The sequence below is a fragment of the Sus scrofa genome, chromosome 8 (assembly GCF_054392235.1).
Source record: "Sus scrofa isolate SSC_HxYL_T2T_F1_AM1 chromosome 8, Sscrofa_HxYL_maternal_Yorkshire_Landrace_v2.0, whole genome shotgun sequence".
Classification (NCBI taxonomy): Eukaryota; Metazoa; Chordata; class Mammalia; order Artiodactyla; family Suidae; genus Sus; species Sus scrofa.
The window spans coordinates 79,907,011-79,928,845 of record NC_139390.1 but is presented as its reverse complement, the minus strand read 5'-3'; the positions used below and the strand labels follow the sequence as shown (position 1 = coordinate 79,928,845).

Below are 21,835 nucleotides of genomic sequence, written 5' to 3'. Positions count from 1 at the left end.
CCTTCCTCTGCCTTCCTCCCCTCCTCCCTCTCTCCCAAGCTTAGTGTGAAAATGGACCCAGAGACTGGGAGCTTTGGCAAAAGATTCCAGAGTCACGTGGAAAAGGGAGAAGCGAGGAGGTGGGGGAGTGAGGGGAAGCCGAGAGAGCAACCTGATCCCCTTATTCGTTCTGCTGGAGTTCGGATTGCCTTTGTCTGGGGCAGGATCAAAAGTGGTCACACCAGAGCAGGGCAGAGGGGAAGATGGCGTGGTCCTGGCTCTTGCACTGCTGAGGGACCGGCGAACCGGATCCACACCCCTCATTTGGGAGGGGGTATGCCCACATTCAAGGGCCCCGGCGTTACTCCCACCCCCACACCCCACCGCTCCCGCGGACTAAAAGCGAGCCTGATCCATCTTCCTCGCTCTGGAACCCTCCGGTCGACGCATCGTGGGTTTACCAGCAGCCTGGGAGGTATCTTGGTGTGTGTGTTCTAGGCGGGGCCTCCCACCGCGAATGCGCCTCTACCTCTCCCAGAGAGAGGCTATCCGCGGAACACTAGGCGGTCTCCGCACGGCGGCTCCAGCTGCGCCCCCAAATGCCAAAGACTGGGAAGTAAATGTCAGGGCAAGACAGGTTGGGGCGCGCTCGAAGAGTGGAGGTCTTAACAGTCAGGACTGAGTGATCAGCGTGTTTTTTTTGTTTGTTTGTTTGTTTGTTTTTAAGACCAAATAAAAATAGCAGGTCCAGGATTAATTATGAGAAGAATTGCATCAGAGAGATGCTGGCTGGATTCTGATTGGCCCAGAGAAGAGACATCCTAGGTCTCTCACTTGACCTCAGATGGGTGAGCCTTTCAGAGGGAAGTTTGTCCAAGTAGAACGCTGAGCTGTGGAACAACGAGCCTCACTCATTTCCACTCTTCACCACCACCATAAATCCGGCGGACGTTGTACTCCGCACTGGCGCTACTTGGAAAGATTCACTTTTCAGAATAACTCAATAACTTATAAGGGCAGATCCCTGTACCTCTTACAATTAACCAAAGTAAAAAGGACCGTCTGACAACCTAGCACTGATCTCTGAGTACCGACAGGTCCCAGGGGTTGTGCAACTCACCCTCAGTCTCTCCTGGACTGTGGTGGTCTCAGGAAGAGATTGTCACCTTTATATATGAAACACATAGTAGGTGCTCATTAAACGTTTGTTGAAAGATTGGACTAAGCGAAATAGTATGTGCCTGAGAGCTGTGGCCACATCAAGTGGGGGTGGGTGTCTTAAGCCCCACTACCCCCAAAAAGATACCCTGCTCCTTTTTTATTTAGGAAGTTACCACATTTTCTCAATCCCGTGTAAAGTGCCGTGAACACTCAGCTTCCAACACACTCTGTCAACCACATTACCATCCTACTGCCCTCCTTATAGAAATCTTGTAGCCACCATTGACTGGGAATAACTTAGACAAATTTCTCTTTCCAATTTTATTTTATTTTTTTAAAAATCACATAGTCATGGCGCTTAAAGAAGTCTCAATAAGACATCTGTTATTCTTGTGCTAAATGCAAATATGCCACTTTTTTTCAAAGGAAAGGAAATGAGGGAAGTGGGAATGGCACTACCCCGTTATCCTGAATTCATCTCATGCTGTATTTACTGAAAACATCCCCACTGTACTAGCAGCCCAGCCCCAGAGGGCACACTGGCCCACTCACATCATCCTAATTTGCTAGAGAGCTGATAGGCCCAAAGACTGTGCACGGAGATGCTTGGATGACAAATGGTTGAGAGTCAACCAATAATTCAGTATTATTAGGTGTATCCAAGGTCTTTTATGGCTGCTTAAATAAAAATGTTGGAAAAATAATTATATTAGCATAACCTATTTCATTATGATGGAAATTTAGTAAGCATTTTTATGAATATGCAACTAATCACAATTAGCTTATGTCCATACGTTAACCTCTAGGTATGAGTTCTCCATTCCAACAACCAATGCTTCCACAGACAGAAGCTGGCAGTTCACTAGCTGGAGAAAGCTGGGTCTGTATCTTTAGGGCTTTTCATTCAAATGTCTGGTTTTGACTTCCGTTAACATGTCCCACAATATCTCCTTGGATCAGTCCTATCATCTATTAGCATTTCTCCGGCCTTGTTGCTGCCCATTTTAAGGGACTGATTTAACAATTCCTGCTGTAAATGATAGCAATAACAGCAGTGATAATAGCTAGCAGATATTGAATATTTGTGCCTAACACTGTACACTTTTCCATTTAATCCTCCAATAGCCTTGAGAGATAGGCACTCTTATTATTTCCATTTACAGGAAAAATAACTGATGCTCAGAGAGTTAAGTAATCTGTCCAAAGTCAGCTAATACATGACAAAGTGTATTAGAGGAAGCAACTCAAGCTGCAATGACAGACAAACCCCTAAATCACAGTGTCAGAAAACAACACAAGTTTCTTTCTCAATCACATCCTGGCCCCTGGACATTAATGGCCCCTGGGCATTGATCAGCTCTTGTTGCTGGGCCATTGTGGAATACCAGCCACTCACTGCTTCTGCATCAGGGCCAGAGAGTGATAAAGGACACACTGAAATCCCTAGGGCCTCAGCCCTTCCTCTTAGAGTCCAGTGGCAAGAGTCATGTGACCCCAACCTAACTTTGGAGGGGAGCTGGGGCCCACAGGGGAACACATGGACATTCAGGAAGCACTGTCTGTACTGCTTCACTCCAGAGCCCTTCTCTTAACTACCCTAACTACCCTTTGCCACACTATCTTGCCTCTCAGCAAGGTCCCAGGTTGAACCTTTCCGAGGCTCCCTCAGGCTTGGCTTACCTTTGCTTCAACTGCTCTCCAACTTGTCTGTACTCAGCTCTCCTGCTCTTCTGTCTTACCGGGTTTGCCCCTTCTCCCACAGCCCCCCATCCTCAGGTGCACTGTCTTCCTTCTGCACAGCCCCACTCAATGTGCTGCATCTTCTATCGAACTCTTTGTCTCTTTCCCTCTCTCTCATCTTCTCCTTTAACCTACCTGGGAAGTGTTCCTGCAGTGCTAGTTAGTGCACTGGTTCTGGCTTGAGAGTTTTGGTATGTGACAATATTTGTTGCTTTTATTTCTCTGCTTCAAATAGTTAGATCAAAAAAATAGTCAGAGTTCCCTCATGGCTCAGTGGGTTAAGGATCTGGTGTTGCTGTGAGCTGTGGTGTAGGCTGCAGATGTGGCTCAGACACTGAGTTGCTATGGTTGTGGCACTGGCTGGCAGCTATAGCTCCAATACAACCCCTAGCCTGGGAACTTCCATATGGCACGGGTGTGGCCCTACAAGGACCAAGAAAAAAAAAAAACAAACTGATAATACCAAGAACTGGCAAGGATGTAGAGGAACTGGGACTCATACATATTTCTAGTGTTAATGCAAAATGATGCAGACACTTTGGAAAACATTTTGGCAGTTTCTTATAAAGTTAAACATGGAGTTCCATATGACCTAGTCATCCTACTCCTAAATATTTACCCAAGGAAATGAAAACCCACGTTCACATAAAACCCTGTACATGAACGTTTTTATTGGTTTTTTTATTAGTCACCAAAAACTGGAAACAACGCAAATGTCCCTCAACTGAGAAATGGATAAACAAACTGTAGTACATCCATTCCACAAAAGAATACTATTGAACAACAAAAAGGAACAAACTGCTGATACATGCTGTGGCCTAGAGAAATCGCAGGTGCATTGTGCTAAGTGAAAGAATCCAGACTCAAAAAGCTACACACTCTGATTGCATTTATGTGACATCCTAGAGAAGCAAAATCATATGGTCAGAAAACAGAGCAATGGTTGTCGCGAGCTAAGGGTAGAAGCAGGGACTGACTACAAAGGGCATAGCGTCATTCTGCAGAGAGAGAAAACTGTTCTAAAACTTGCTTGTAATAGTAAGTACAAGACTGTATGTGTTTGTCAAACTGTATACTGCAAAGGGTAAATTTACTGTGTGTAAACTATATTCTAATTCAAAGCAGAAAACGGCACAGAAATCTTAGCAAAGAAACATCACCTCCAAATTTGGTAATAACAACAATGATAAAGTTAGTCAAAACAATTACACATGCGGCTCACATTATGTGTCTACTGGACAGCACTGTTTTAGACAATGGCCTGTGTCACTTTCAAGCCAATGCTCCCTTTCCTGCCTCAGTGAAGTCTGAAACCTATGATGGCAACATCACTACATGGTGGAGCGTCCAGAAGCCCAAGTCCCTGAATGACTCTGTGGAACAAAGGTCCTGCCAACACTCACTGGACAAGTAGTATAAGAAGGAAACTTTATTTTATTAACCAATGAAGACTTGGGGGTTGCATGTTACTGCCGTATAACCTAGCCTATCCTGATGAATGCTACCTTCTACTCTCAACTTCACCCGCTACTTGGATCCTGCTTTTAGGTACAAAATAACTGCCAGCAATTCTCAGAGCTACGTGCTTTTTAGTTCAATTTACAGAGGTTTGATCCAGAACCAGCTAAAAAAAAGGTAGGGAATCCACCTTCTTGTGAACTCCCATCAGACATTCCCTTGTATTTCCTTGGTTCACGTTCATTCCCATGCTCATCCATGAGTCCGCATGTTTAACAGAACATGGGATTTCATGACCTAGCTGAGACCAGAGTCATAAGACATGCCCCACCCTTGCAGTCAGGAGCTGAGTTAACATCTCCCCAATCAGGTAACTCATTTTGTTGTCCAAACCAAGATACTTTAGAGAGTGATAAATAAAGTAATTATTCCAGAAGAGCAGACGCAAACTAGGGCTCCAGAAATACATGGCTTCCTGGGGAAGATATGGATGCCTGAATGAAAAGTTAGTAGTAAGAGAAAGTGGAACGGATATTGGGGAGACAACCACAATGACCATCCTAAAAAATATTTTTAATTACATACCTCCTGTCTTAGTCCATTCAGGCTGCTATGATGAAATACCATAGACTGGGGACTTCAGAAACAACAGAAACTTATTGTTTGTTCACAGTTCTGGAGGCTGAGAAGTGCAGGATGTGAAGCTGCAGATTCAGTGCCTGGTGAGAGCTTTCCGGTTCATGGATGGCTGTCTGCTGGCTCTAGCCTCACAGGGCAGAAAGGGAAGGAAGCTCTCTGGAGCTTCTTTTATGAGAGCACTTACACCATTCATGATGGTTCCACTCTCAAGACCGAATCACCTCCTAAAAGCCCCATCTCCAAATACCATCACCTGAGGGGGCGGGGGGAGTAGGTTTCAACATATGAATTGGGAGTGGGGGTGGGGGATGGAACAGAAATATTCAGTAAATAGCACATGCAAAGAAAATAAAGAGTCCATGAGGGAGTAATTACCAAATACATTCTCTATGAGGGAAAACTCAGTAGAGCACAAGCTTGCTCCTGAAGCAAGCCTGTTTCTAAGGTATTCTTCCCGAGGTAACACAAAGAAGAATCAATGTTAGTGAATTCAAGCCTCCCGATGTGTCCTGGGTTCCCCATCCCCCCACCAAAAAGGCTTTTTAACAACCTCAAAGCAGAAATGACAGACAACATATTCTCAGAAGTAAACTCATGACTTGGAGATTATTTTCACTGCAACCCAAAGGTACTGGCCTCTGAGAACCAAGAAAAGAGAGACTGTGTTATCTCACCGAACCCAGGAAATAATACCTAGGATGCAGTATAAGTTCTCAGACTAACTGGTTGACTGACTTCAGATAAGTCATCAATAGATTTTCTAAGTCCTCATCTGTAAAAGGGAGATAATAATACCTGGAATCTCCTTATCGAACTGGTGGTTTAGAGGCTTAAATTAAGAAAATGGATATGAAAATCTTTTGAAATATTAAGAGTACTAGAGAAGTGTAAAGTATTATTAAGAACGTTCAGCTGGGTCAGGCATTTTTATGTGTGAGGCTGTTTTAGGGCTATGAGTGGTAACCGGATCCATAGTAACTGGATCTGTGAATGTTCCCAGAGGTCTGTTTCAGGAGGCCATTCGGATAAGTCACAACTGATGATGATGGTGATGATGATAATGATGGTATGTCTCTAAGAGTGAATAAGAAGCAAGAAGCAAAGGTAATGATCTCATACCTTGATCCATGGAAAACTAATGCTTTTCAGTGTCTTTTTTTTTTTTCTTTCTTTCTTTTTTTTTTTTTAAGATTTCCAGTGATGATACCATTGGAGCTGCAACTTTTACTATCAATGTGCGTCTGGTATGTTTGCTCATACTAATCCGTTAGCATTTAATTTTGCATTTTTATCTCTTATCCTAAAAGCATCTAGTAGCAACTGAATTGCAGTTAAGTCTGACCTCAGTGCTCCTGGAGTGATTCAATCTTAAAATGATTGTGGATTTTGAAAAGACAGGGGGAAACTGGCCATGGGTTCTCATGGGAGTGCCCTGGCAGACACGCAGTCCTGAACTTGCTGTCATTTTTAGGAGGTTATAGAGTTGAGAAATGTTTCCCCTGTGGGCATGAGATAAAAAGAAGGTGGGAAAACAGACAGTGAAGAGTCATGACCCTGTGTCCCTTCACATCTTGTTTAGAACCAAAAAGTGTGAGGAATTTGCAAGTGCCTCCGAGATGGGAGCAACACTGGTATCTCCTTGAGCTGGCTCTAACCAACCTTAGCATCCTTCCTTAGCATCAGCCATTATGCATCTTCTCACCAAAGCACGTCAGCATGAATCTGAACCAGTGATGCATTAAACATGGCACTGATATAGAAAATTTAACTTGCAATGAAGCAAGACCAAAGCTTTTAATAAAATGCAAAGATATGTAACTGCCTAAATTTACATATGACGTTGTAGTCAGAGACTTGAAAGGAAGGGAGCCCATTCAAATAAGTAAAGGGGAAAAAAGTGCTATAAAAATGCAATTAATTTCATAAGTATTCAAAGACAGAACAGAGTTGTAAAAGCATATGTGTACCTACACAATCTCTCATGGCTAAAATATCACGATTTTCCTGCGTTCACCTCTCATAGAAAAAAAATACCAAAAAAAACAAAAGTGTTCTACTTTGATTTTCTAAAACTTATTTGAAAAGAAAAGGGCAATTGTTTTCATCTACAACTATATCTGTAAATCTTCTTCTAGTCTGAATATATTAAAAGACTTAAATCTTTGAACTGAACTGAAAAGTTGTTTATATGATACAGCTTTACATACACAACCAAATAACCTCAGTTGTTTTCATTTTCAGTATAAATGTGGGGATTTCATAAGTGGCTACCTACAAGGGTTAAATATAAAATAACATTCTAATAAATAGTCACATTAATTAGTGTTAATCACAGCATAAAGCACTACACCCAGAGTAATGCCCTTCTAATTTGTGTAGTTACAGAGAATCCCTACCAGCCTGCCTGCCTAGTGCCCATGGAACTGGAAGGAATCCTACCCATGAGCACGTATCCATAGAGCTCCCCTTTAAACCACCTCTGGCATCCCCAAACATATGTGCCCAGTCAGCAGTCCATTGCCTTAACCACTCGGCCACCTCATCCCATATGTACCCATCCAGGGAAGAAGCAATTAAAGTTTACTATTGCTCAAGAAATACACACCAGCTGCCTGTATAGTCAACATAGTTCTGTCATAAATAGAAATGGTCAACTAAAATCAAAACACATTTGAAGAATTCCCATTGTAGTTCAGCGGAAACAAACCTGACTAGCATCCATGAGGATGCAGGTTCAGTTCCTGGCCTCACTCAGTGGGTTAAGGATCTGGTGTTACCATGAGCTATGGTGTAGGTCACAGATGCAGCTCGGATCTGGTGTTGCTGTGGCTGTGGTGTAGGCCAGTGGCTATAGCTCCAATTCGAACCCTAGCCTAGGAACCTCCATATGCCATGGGTGTGGACCTAAAAAGGAAATTTTTTAAAAAAGTAAATCACATTTGAAAAAAGAACCACAGCTTGAAACAGAAATATATAGATGAACAAACAAAATAACTGATCCCAGAGCAGAAAACATCATGTAACAAACACAAAAACACTTTTTAAAAGATTAAATTTATATCCTCAGAGTTATTTCAAAGTATAGTATTTTTGTAAAACAAGTTCTGACATTTATGAAAAAAGAGCAGTTGAGAACATAAAAGAGTTTTTAGAAAATAAAGATAGAATTTCCAAAATAAGAAAAATGTAATAGGAGTTCTGAATAATAAAACATACATGGCTGAAGACTTTAATTAGTAGCCTGGAAGATAAAATTAAGGACATTTTCAAAAGTTAGAGCAACAAAATATGATATAACTAAAGGACAGTATCTGTCTAATGGGGGTTTTCAATGGAGGAAACAGAGGAAATAGAAGGAAAGAAGCAGTCAATGAAACAATAGTTATCCATGCTGCAAAAATCAGAGCCTGAGCACAGAGCCTCTCTCTCCCATCCAAGCACTGACATAAACAGCTAATGTGGGGAGGGCCTTGGGACTGGGGAGGCAAATGAAGAAAGCATGGCCTACTTAGGATTTAGTGTCCTACAGAGACAGTTTGTTTGGCCTGATTAGGCAGCTTCTGTAGAGCATCATTTAAAAGCTGGAAGGATCAAAGACTAGACACCCAAGGAAAAGGCCTATAGCTCTGGTGGAAAGTGAAGTTTATTGATTTAGCATCCAGTGGTTTGAGCCTACTGGACACCTCCAACACAAGGAAACACTCTAGTTCTACTACTGCAGGCCATTCTTGGAAGGGATCATTTGGCTAAGCTCCCCCCTTTTTTGTGGCTGAAGAAGGACCACCTTCCCCAGAGCCCCCACAACTACACACAGCCACATTCAAGAATGCTAACAGTCTGACAAGTTCCCACTCACTGCCGCATCACTAGAAAAGATTCTCTCTTAACTCTCACGTCCTGCCCTCCACCACCAACTGACAGTTCCCAACAGGCTAACTTAAACATGCACTGTTATGGGAAAGCAAAGAAAGATCTCAGATTTACTTAAGGGGCTCAGCAGCTTAAAGGAGGAAGAATGGGGCAGGGGGAGGGGAAAGACAGGACAAATGTCTCCCACAAGGCAGATAATATAGAGAGAAAATACAATTTAAGAAAAAAAATTACATAAATCAATGGCATACAAAAAATATTGATGGATCTGGTGTTGCCGCAACTGTGATGTAGGTTGCAGCTATGGTGGCTAGGATTCAATCCCTGGTGCAGGTACTTCCATGTGCCACAGGTGCTGCCAAAAGAAAAAAAAAGATATTGGTATACAAAGAATTAGAAAACCAAAAATAGTAACTTAAAAAATATTTTTTTAAATCATAGTACTTGAATTTTAAAATTCATTAGAGGAACACCAGAAAAAAGTGGTACTTCTGGAAACAAAATTGAAAGTAAGAAAGGTCAAATAGAGGAACTATATCACAATGAAGCCCCAAAACATAAAGGTTGGACGTTTTGTGTAAAAAGATGTATAAGACAGATCCAGAAGAGCTGAAAAACAAAACAATGAGCAGTCCAAGAAATAACCAGAAAACATACAAAGGAGAAGTTTAAAAGGGAACAGAAGAAAGATTCTGCTTTTCAGATTAAATATGCCAAGCATGATTTAACTTTTTAAATGACACATATTTTGACAAAATATAGTAAAACTATGAATCCCAAAAATAAAAAGAAAATCTGATACTTTCAGACATTAATACACACATATACACATACATATTAACTTAGGAAAGAACATCACAATAGACTTTTTGCCTGCACCTCTGGAAGATAGGGAAAAATATTTTCAGGCTTTCCAGAGAAAAGAAGCAAGGTTCAAGAATTCCTTACCAGCCTAGACATCATTCATCCCCATGAAAGAGCAAGGGAATAAATTTTACATGATTATAAAATATTCTACCTATGTATCCTTCTCAGGCAACAAAGAAGCAGAGAGGAAATTAATTTATGACAAATAATCTTAAACTAGTAAAAGATTGAGTGTATAAGAAACAATGGTGAGCAAAAAAAACCCTAGTTTTTAAAAACTGAAGAAGGTATTAAAATTAAAAGGATGATAATGCAATTTTTGAAGTATAAAATATATGTTGAATGAGGATTATAAAAGTAGAAAGGCATAATTCACAGAAAAGTAAACAACAGTTTAGAACTAAAATGCCAATAATACCTAGGGATGAATGTTAAAGAAAGATGATTCAAAATAAAAATTTATCAGAAGATGGGGTGGGGGAAGAGGATTAGGAAGATACAATGGTAAAGATCACTGATCTATACTCATTTTGAAATGTAAAACAGAGACCCAGAGCAGAATTTTGAAATTATTGCTGGGAGTGAGAGGTGAGAAAGATAAGATGGTAGATGTAGGAAAAGCAGAACAGAATCATGCCTTCTTAAAGTAGAGGGTGTATTTGTTTTTCAAATACCCAGAGAATGGTTATAACCATTGTCCATTTTTTAGGCCACAAATAAAATCTTAATAAATTCAAGAAAAAAATACATAACATATTCTCTAAAAACCAAGATAAAAGTAGGCATTAACAAAAGAAGAAAATTTTTTATTTCAAATATGTGCATGTAGAGATTTAGAAGCACTCCTTTAAATAGCTCTTGGTTTAAACAGGATATCAAAACCAAAGTTGCAAAAATTATATAGAAAAATTAAAGACAAAGAAAATTTCTTATCAATGCTTATGTGAGCCAGTTTTATATGGTATATGGTATCCAAAGTAAGAGATGAAGAGTTACAGCTTAAAAGAATTTATTAAAACTAAGAAGGATTGAAAACAAAATTAAAAAGCTAACATTTGAACTCTAGAATCAAGAAAAAATGATGAATTAAGCCCAGAGAAATTAAAGAAAAACTATTAATAAACACAAAAACATAAATTAATTATGTACAAAATAAAATACATATCAATAAAACCAAAAACATATAGTTTTTTTTGGAAAAACTAATAAAATGGCCAAATACTGCAACTTAGAGGAAAAGAGAGAAGACAAGTATAACTGCCTTCTCCAAGACATGAAGAAGTTCATTGATCAGGTGAGCCGTCATAGTCTTGAAGAGCTCTGTGGTAACGATTCTTATAAGCCAGCATGAGAAAAGCTGTCATCTAATTGTACTCTATGAATTCAATGAGGATGATGGGCTGCCAGGGTGGCAGGAAGCAAGTGATGGCACTTAATCCTCAAAGACAAGGCAGTTGTGGTTACTGTAATGAAAGCAGAGCCAAAGTAGTCATGAGAATGCTTAGACATGCTTAGAGATTTTGTGTGGGCAAACTGATCACAGTGCCCTTAGGACTGAAATAGATAGGCAGTGAATGAAAGTCTTTCCTGATTCATGTAGGTGAAAGAGCTCTAGATGTAATGTTTTAAAAGTCTGGCTTAAACCACTACAACAGAGAATCATGGATCCTCAAACGATTCCCAGGCTCAAAGTCCCCTGAATGAAGGGGAGGCTGGTGTTCTCTTGAGAAAGGACCTTGCTAACCTACCAAAAATGTACGTGTAAATCTTCCTTTTAGACTACCAAATAAATTTGGTGTCATTTAGCACGGAGACTGTGCCTAGGGGAAGGAAAATAATCAGAATTTGAGAATTTCTGGATGTCTTAATCCCGCACCCTTAGAATCCATTTCTGTGAATATTTCTCTGGTTTATATTGTGATTTTTTTGGTGCTTATGGTGTCTCCTGATAGGTCACTGTATCTCCCCCTCTGGGGTGTGATGAGTCCTGAGTCTGGTTATAAGTCTAGTAGCAAAGAGAGGTAGTAGAAGTAGGTCCTAAAGGAGATCTAAATAGCACATAGGAGCCATTTCAGATTCTCAGGAAAAGGAAAACTAATTACTTCAGTCGGGGAAATGTTGCTCCATTACATATGAACATCTCCAAAAGTCTCAACCCACAGCAGGTGCTCAAAAGTCCCAAATCTCATTACCCAAGTCAAATATGGGTGGCATTCCAGATATAATCCATCTTGGAGCAAAATTCCCTTCCATTTGTGAACCTGTGAAACTAGTAAAACTACCTATATTATGCTATACTTTGAATGCTTGTATCCTCCAAAATTTATATGTTAATCCTAACCCCTAAGGTGACAGCATTAGAAGATGGGGCTTTGAGGAGGTGATTAGGTCATGAGGGTGGAGCCCTTATGAATGAGATTAATTACCTTATAAAAGATGCCTCAGAAAGGTCCTTTGACCCCTTCTACCATGTAGGAACACAGCTGGAAATTGCTGTCTATGAACTAGGAAGCAAACATGAAAACTGCCAACATCTTGATCTTGAAATTCCCAGCCACCAGAGCTATAAGTAGTCAATTTCTGTTATTTATAAGCCACCCAATCTATGGAATTTTATTATAGCAAACACTAATAGACAAAGACATATTCTTACAAAATATGACGGTGGGAAAGGCATAGGATAACAGTTACAGACATTCCCATTCCAAAAGGGAGAAAATGGAAGGAGAAAAAGAGTCATTGGTCCCAAACAATTTCAAAATCCAACTGGTCAAATTTCATTAGGTTAAAAGTTTTGGAATAATCCTCTGTAGCTTATGGCTCTGCACTGTGGACCCAAGTCCTTACCCTTAAAGTCATCTTTCTTTTTTCTCAAAGAGTAGGACATATCTTTTATCATGTTTCCTGCCTGTAAAATTCTGGGAGACCAACAGCTTTCCTTCATTTCATTCTGTTTCTTGTCCTTTTCAGTCCAAGATGTCAGTTTTTTCTGCTAACATGACATTCCCAAAACCTTGTCAGGATGGGATTAAGATGGTAGAGCAGAAGGACCAGAGCTGACCTTCTCTTATAAAAGCAACAAAATTACAAATAACTGTTGAACAACCTTCAACAAAATAGACTGAAAACTATCAAAAAAGATATCCTACTCCAGAAGACAAAGAGGAGGCCACATCGAGACAGTTGGAGGGGTGATTACACAATATAAGTAACCCCATGCCTGCTGGGCAGGCAGCCCACACACAGGAAAGTAACTGTATTGCAGAGTTTCACCTACAGGAGTAAGAGCTCTGAACCCCACATCAGGTTCCCTCACCTGGGATCTGGCATTGGGAAGAGGAACCCCTGGAGCATTTGGCATTGAGGGACAGTGGGGCTAGCGCACAGGAGATCCACAGGACTGGGGGAATCAGAACTCCACTCTTGAAAGGCACACATAGGCTTTCATGTGCACTGGGTCCCAGCACAAAGCAGAAACTGCATAGGAATCTGGGTGAGACCTGCCTGAAGTTCTTGGAGGATCTCCTGAGAAAACAAGGGGTGACTGTGGTTTACTGTGGGGGAAAGACATTAGAGACAAAGGTCTCAGTGTGAATCATCAGTGTGAACTCCTCTAGAGGTGGCCATTTTGGAAAAATCTGTCCCCACCCACCAGGGCTGAGACATCCAGGCCAAAAACCAAATCTGGTGGGAATACAGCCAAACCCATCAGCAAACAGGTTGCCTAAAGACCCCCAGGCACACACCCACCTCTAATCACACCCAGAGACGAAGCCCCACCCACATGAGGGATAAGAATAAGTTCTACCTACCAGTGGGCAGGCACAAGTCCCTCCCATCAGGAAACCTGCAGCAAGTACCTTTTACAACTTTAGCCACGATAGGGGCAGACATCAGTAGCAAGAGACGGAGTTCCCGTCGTGGCACAGTGGTTAACGAATCCGACTAGGAACCATGAGGTTGCGGGTTCGGTCCCTGCCCTTGCTCAGTGGGTTAACGATCCGGCATTGCCGTGAGCTGTGGTGTAGGTTGCAGACATGGCTCGGATCCCGAGTTGCTGTGGCTCTGGCGTAGGCCGGCAGCTACAGCTCTGATTCGACCCCTAGCCTGGGAACCTCCATATGCTGAGGGAGCGGCCCAAGAAAATGGCAAAAAAAGACAAAAAAAAAAAAAAAAAAAAAAGAGAGAGAGAGAGAGAGAGGCTACAACTCTATTGTCTGAAAAAGGAGACCACACCAAAAATCTATACAATATGAAAAGGCCGAGATTTATTTTTTTATTTTTTGTCTTTTTTTGCCATTTCTTGAGCCACACCTGCAGCTTATGAAGATTCCCAGGCTAAGGGTCTAATCGGAGCTGTAGCCGCCAGCCTATGCCAGAGCTACAGCAACGTGGGATCCAAGCTGCGTCTGTAACCTACACCACAGCTCACAGCAACACCGGATCCTTAACCCACTGAGTGAGGCCAGGGGTCGAACCCACAACCTCATGGCTCCTAGTCAGATTCATTAGCCACTGAGCCACGACAGGAACTCCCCATGGCCAAGATTTATGACTCAGATAAGGGAACAAGGAAAAAAACCCAGAAAAATAGCTAAGTGATCTGGAAATTGCCAACCTCCATGAAAAATACTTTAGACTAATGATAGCAAAGATGATTCAAGATCTTGGAAATAGGGGTTCCCATCGTGGCACAGTGGTTAATGAATCCGACTAGGAACCATGAGGTTGCGGGTTTGATCCCTGCCCTCACTCAGTGGGATCCAGCATTGCCGTGAGCTGTGGTGTAGGTCACAGACACGGCTCGGATCCCATCTTGCTGTGGCTCTGGTGTAGGCTGGCAGCTGTGGCTTCGATTAGACCCCTAGTCTGGGAACCTCCATATGCCGCAGCACAGGAGCGGCCCAAGAAATGGCAAAAAGACAAAAAAAAAAAAAAAAAAGATCTTGGAAATAAATTGGAGGCCAAGATTAACAAAATACAAGAAACATTAAGCAAAGAAATAGAAGATTTAAAGATTAAGCAAGCAGAGATGCAAAATACAGTTTTTTGGGGGTTTTTTGTTTTTTGGTCTTTTTGCCTTTTTCTAGGGCCGCTCCCGAGGCATAGGGAGGTTCCCAGGCTAGGGGTCAAATCGGAGCTGTAGCTACCAGCCTACGCCAGAGCCACAGCAACGTGGGATCCGAGCTGCATCTGCAACCTACACCACAGCTCACGGCAACATCGGATCCCTAACCCATTGAGCAAGGCCAGGGATTGAACCTGCAACCTCATGGTTCCTAGTTGGATTCATTAACCACTGTGCCACGACGGGAACTCTGATGCAAAATACAATAACTGAAATTAAAAAAAAAAAAATTCACTAGAAGGAACCAACAGCAAAATGCAGGAGCAGAAGAACAAATAAACAAGGTGGAAGAGAGATTGGTGGAAATCATTGATGAAAGAGAAAAGAGAAAAAAGATTGAAAAGAAATGAAGACAGTCTAAGAGAACTCTGGGACAACATTAAATCCACCAACATCTGTATTAGGGGGGTGCCAGAGGAGAAGAGAGAGAGAAAGGGCCAGAAAATGTTTGAAGAAATAATAGCTGAAAACTTCTCTATCAGTAAAAGGAATCACTCACTCAAACCCAGGAAGCACAAGTACCATATAAAATAAACCCAAGGAGGAACACCCTGAAACACGTGTTAATCCAACTGACCAAAATTAAAGACAAAAAGAAAATAGTGAAAGCAGCTAGGGAAAAGAAACAAACAACATACAAGGGAACCCTGATAAGGTTATCAGCAGATTCTTCAGCAGAAACAGCAGGCCAGAAGGGAGTGGCACAATATATTTAAAGTGATGAAAGGGAAAAAACCCTCCAACCAAGATTACTCTACTCTCCATTCAGACTTGAAGGAGAAATCAAACGCTTTACAGATAAGCAAAAGCTAAGAGAAATCAGCAACACCAAACCAGCTTTACAACAAATACTGAAGGAACTTGTCTAGGTGGAAAAGAAAAGGCCACAACTAGAAACAAAAACATTACAGATGACAAGACTCACCAGTAAAGTCATACTTACAGTAAAGGCAGGATATCATCCACACACAAATATACCACCAAAATCAGAAATCATGAGAAGAGGAGGGTACAAATTTGGGAAATGGAGATGCACTTGCAATTAAAAGACCAACAACTTAAAATAACCTTGTATATATAGACTCCTATATTCAAACTTCATGGTAACTGCAAACCAAAAATCTACAATAGATATTCACACAAATAAGAAAAAGCAACCCAAACACAACACTAAAGATAGTCATCAAACCACAAGAGAAGAGAAGGGGGGAAAAAAACAAGAAAAACAAATCCAAAACAGTCAATAAAGTGGTAATAAGAACATACATATCAATAATTACCTTAGATGTGAATGGACTAAATGCCCCAACCAAGAGACATAGACTGGCTAAATGGATACAAAAACAAGACCCATATATATGCTGTTTTCAAGAGACCCACTTCAGTTCTAGGGACACATACAAATTGAAAATGAGAGGATGGAAGAAAATATTTCATGAAAATGGAAATCAAAAGAAAGCTGGGAGTTCCCATCCTGGTGCAGCAGAAATGAATCTGACTAGGAACCATGAGGTTGCGGGTTCAATCCCTGGCCTCGCTCAGTGGGTTAAGGATCCAGTGTTGCCATGAGCTGTGGGGTAGTTCATAGATGTGGCTCGAATCTGGCATTGTGGCTCTGGTGCAGGCTGGCAGCTACAGCTCCGATTAGACCCCTAGCCTGGGAACATCCATATGCTGTGGTTGTGGCCCTAAAAATACCAAAAAAGAAGAAAAAGAAAAAAAAGCTGAGTAGCAATCCTTACATTAGACAAAACAGAACTTAAAGGATGTTATGAGACAAATAAGGCCATTACAGAATGATTAAAAGATTAATCCAAGAAGAAGATATAACAATGTAAATATATATGTACCCAACACAGGATCACCACAATATATAAGGCAACTGCTAACAATCTTAAAAGAAGAAATTGACAATAACACAATAATAGCAGGGGACTTTAAAACCCCTCTTACAGCAATGGACAGATCATCCAGACAGAAAATCAACAAAAAGACACAGGCCTTAAATGATGCACTAGACCAGATGGACTTGATAGTTATTTATAGAACATTACATCCAAAAGCAGCAGAATATACATACTTCTCAAGTGCACATGGAACATTCCCTAGGATAGGTCACATTCTACTCCAGAAATCAAGCCTCAGTAAATTTAAGAAAATTGAAATCATATCAAGCATCTTTTCTAACCACAATACTTTAAGACTAGAAATCAACAAGAAAAAAAAATGCAAAAAGCACAACACTTAGAGACTAAACAACATGCTACTTAACAACCAATGGATCACTGAAAAATCAAAAGGAAATTCAAAAATACCTAGAAGCAAATGACAACAAAGAAACAACAACTCAAAACCTATGGGAGTCAGCAAAAGCAGTCCTAAGAGGGAAGTTTATAGCAATACAAGCCTACCTCAGGAAACAAGAAAAAGCTCAAATAAACAACCTAACTTTACACCTAAAGCAACTAGAGAAAGAAGAATAAACAAAAAACAAAGTTAGCAGAAGGAAATAAATCATAAAGGTCAGAGCAGAAATAAATGAAACAGAAATGAAAACCATAGAAAAGATCAATGAAACAAAAAGCTTGTTCTTCGAAAAGATCAACAAAATTGATAAACCCTCAGCCAGACTTATCAAGAAAAAAACAGAGAGAATTCAAATCAATAAAATTAGAAATGGAAAAGGAGAAGTAACAATGGACATCACAGAAATACAAAGGATCATAAGAGACTACTACAAGCAACTATATGCCAATAAAATGGACAACCTAGAAGAAACAAACAAATTCTTAGAAAACTGCAATCTTCCAAAACTAAGCCAAGACAAAATAGAAAAGATGAACAGACCAATCACAAGCACTGAAATTGAAATTGTGATTTAAAAACTTCCAACAAACAGAAGTCCAGGACCAGATAGCTTCACAGGAGAATTCTAATAAAAATTTAGAGAAGAGTTAATACCTATCCTTCTGAAACTATTCTAAAATATTGCACAGGAAGCAACACTACCAAATTCATTCTATGAGGCCACCATCACTCTAATATTAAAACCAGACAAAGATACCACAAAAAAAGGAAATTATAGGCCAATATCACTGATGAACAGAGACGCAAAAATCTTCAACAAAATAACAAACTGAACCCAGCAATACATTAAAAGGATTGTACATCATGATCAGTGGGACTTATTCCAGGGATGCAAGGATTTTTCCATATCCACAAAACTATCAGTGTGATACACCACATTAACAAACTGAGGAATAAAAACCATATGATCCGCACAATATGTTCAGCAAAGGTTTTTTTAACAAAATCCAACACCTATTTCTGATAAAAATCCTTCAGAAAGTGGGCACAGAGGGAACCTACCTCAACATAATAAAGGCCACATATGACAAACCCACAGGTAACATCATTCTCAATGGTGAAAAGCTGAAAGAATCCCTGCTAAGATCAGAAACAAGACAAGGACGTCTGCTCTTGCCACTTCTATTCAACATAGTTTTGGAAGTCCTGGCCATGGCAATCAGAGAAGAAAAAGAAAAGAAAAAAAGGACTCCAAATTGGAAAGGAAGAAGAAAACTATCACTGTTTGCAGATGACATGATACTATACCTAGAAAATCCTAAAGATGAACACACACACACACACACAAACTAACAAACTAGGAATAAAGCTTCCTAAAGAGACAAAGGACTGGCACTCTGAAAACTACAAAATGCTGATGAAAGAAAGCAAAGATAACACAAACGGATGGAAAGATATGCCATGCTCTTGGACTGGAAGAATCAATATTGTCAAAATGACTATACTGCCCAAGTCAATCTACAGTTCAATGCAATCCCTATCAAATTACTGATAGCATTTTTCACAGAACTTGAACAAAATATTTTTAAAGTTTGTTTGGAAGCGCAAAAGACCCAGAATAGCCAAAGACATCCTGAGAAAGAAAAATGGAGCTGGAGGAATCAGACTCTCTGACTTCAGACTATACTACAAAGCTACAGTCCTCAGAACCATATGGTACTGGCACAAAAACAGAAATATAGATCAATGGAGGAGGACAGAAAGCCCAGAATTAAACCCAGGTACCTACAGTCAACTAACCTATGATAAAGGAGGCAAGAATATACAATGGAGAAAAGACAGTCCCCTCAATAAGTGGCGGTGGGAAAATGGACAGCTACATGTAAAAGAATGAAATTAGAACACTCCCTAATACCATACACAAAAATAAACTAAAACTAAGATCTAAATATAAGACCGGATACTATAAAACTCTTAGAGGAAATCATATAGCCTGAACACTCTCTGACATAACCCACAGCAATATCTTCTCAGATCTACTGCCTAGACTAATGACGATAAAAACAAAAATAAACAAATTAGACCTAATTAAACTCAAAAGTTTTTGCACAGCAAAATAAACCATAAACAAAATGAAAACACAACTCACAGAATGGGAGAAAATATTTGCAAATGAAGCAACTGACAAGGGATTAATCTCCAAAGTATATAAACACCTCCTGAAGCACAATACCAAAAAACAAACAAACAACCCCATCAAAAAATGGGTAGAAGATCTAAATGGACACTTCTCAGTTCTTCAAAGAAGATATATAGATGGCCCCAAAACACATGAAAAGATATTTAACATCACTAATTATTAGAGAAGTGAAAATCAAAACTACTATGAGGTACCACCTCACACCAGCCATAATGGCCATCATCAAAAAGTCTACAAACAATAAACACTGGAGAGGGTGTGGAGAAAAGGTAACCCTCTTACAATATTGGTAGGAATGAAAACAGGTACAACTACTATGGAAACAGTATGGAGATTCCTCAAAAAGCAAAAATAGAATTACCATTTGATCTAGCAATCCCACTCCTGGGCATCTATCCAGAGAAAACCATGACTTGAAAAGATATATGTACCCCAGTGTTCACTGCAGCACTATACTATATACAACAGCCAAGAAATGAAAGCAACCTAAATGTCCATTGACAGAGGAGTGGATAAAGATGTGGTACATATACAGAATGGAACATTACTCAGCCATAAAAAGGAATGAAATAATGGCATTTGCAGCAACATGGATGGACCTAGAAATAATTATGCTAAGTCCAGTTGGTAAGACAGTGAGACACAAACATATGGGCTATCACTTATATGTGGAATCTAAAAAAAGAATACAATGAACTTATTTGCAAAACAGAAACTGACTCACAGACTTTGAAAAACTTATGGTTACCAAAGAAGACAGATTTCAGGGGAGAGATGGGCTAGGGGGGTTCGGGATGGAAATGTTGTAAAATTGTTGTGATGATGGTTGTATAACTGCAAATATAATAGAATACATTGGGTTTAAAAAAAAAAAAACTTGTCAGTCTCCTGTGTCTGTCATGAGAAGGTGTGCCATTAAACAAAAGGCTCCTCCACAGATATTTCTGGGATAATTATGTCTCTTTTTCTGTCTTCTGCTGAGATGGCTGAGATCCTTAAGTCACATGCTTAATCTCTTCAAATTCACACTGGATCAATGAATATACTGATCTTTTGATTCTTCCAAAGCACTAGCAAAAGATGTCCAGCCACACCCTTGATTTACTCTTTACAGCATGGTTTTTTGGCAGTAAATCTCCAAATACTAGCTTTTTTTGCAATCTAGATAGGCTGAGAATTTTCTAAATCATCAAGTCCTGGTTTCTTTTTGTTTAACAATTTTTCCCTTAATTTATCTTTCTTTTCTCATTCACTGTAATCAGCAAGAAGAAACCAGGCTTCAATGCTTTGCTTGGAAGTCTCCAGAGTTAATATCCAAGTTTATTACTTACACGCATTGCTTTCCACACAACTATGGGAAACGATTCATTCAAACTTCTGCAAACATATAACAAGGTTTTTCTTTCCTCCAGTTTTCAAAAATGCATTCTCTACTCCCTTCTAAGCCTTCACCAACAGAGCCTTTAATGTTCACTTTTTACATAGTTGGTTTATGACAATTTGGGTATTTTTTAATATAAGCTTTCTCTACCATGATCCTCACTTCTTCTGAGCCCACAATGACTGTCTCTAATATCTGTATTTCTACCAATAGTTTGTTCAAAGTAATCTATGCTTTTTCTATCATGCTGATCAAAATTCTTTCAGCCTCTATTACCTAATTCCAAAGAATCTTCCACATTTCTAAGTATCTGTTACTGCAGCACCAAATCTGTATCGGTTTCTTATGGCTGCTGTAATAAATTACCACTGTGTGGTGGCTTTCAGTAACACATACTTTTCCTCTTATACTTCTGGAGGTCAGAAGTTTGAAATCTACTTCACTGAGCCAAAATTAGAGTCTGAAAAGTCACACTCACTCTTGAGGCTCAAGGGGTAACTCCGTTTCCAATTCTTTTCTGGCATCTAGACCTGTATTCCCTGCATATCTTGGCTCGTGGCTCCTCAGCCATATTCAGAGCCAGCCGTGTAGCATCTTCCTTCAGTCATCACATTGCCTTCTGCCTCTATAATAAAATCTCCTTCTGCCTTCTCTCCTTTAAGGAAATTTGGGATTACCTTTAGAGCCCAACTGGATAATTCAAGACAATCACCCCATCTCAAAATCCTTAACTTAGTCACATCTGCAAAGGCCCTGTTGCCATAGTAGGTAACATTCACAGGTTCCCAGGATTAGGATGTGGATATCTTTGGGAGCCATTATTCAGTTTACTACATCAGGTATTCCTTTTTTTATTTGATGTTAAACATTGTGAATATTACCTAGTTAAGTGATGGATATTGTTATGTTTGGATACAATTTATTTACTTGGAAACAGTTTGATTCTTTCAAGGCTTCCTTTTAAACTTTGTGAGGTGAGATCAAAACAAGCTTTAGCCAGTGTCTAATTTAGTCCCAAAACTTTCTGAATTCTCTGCCCAATGCTCTATGAATTATAAGATCTTTCATTCTGGCTGATGAGAACATGATGTATTTCTGGTTTTGT

At 39.9% G+C, this 21,835-nt stretch overlaps 1 protein-coding gene across 4 annotated transcripts in view; it reads right to left on the bottom strand.

Annotated features, from left to right (window-relative positions):
• Nucleotides 1-8,012: 8,012 nt before the first annotated feature.
• MRPL1 (mitochondrial ribosomal protein L1) overlaps nt 8,013-21,835 on the bottom strand; it is a 189,627-nt gene continuing 175,804 nt past the window's right edge. For all 4 annotated transcript variants that reach the window (XM_084972616.1, XM_084972613.1, XM_084972614.1 and 1 more), the window contains one exon: nt 8,013-9,202. The gene's annotated coding sequence lies outside the window, so the exon portion shown is untranslated. The remainder of the gene's footprint in view (nt 9,203-21,835) is intronic.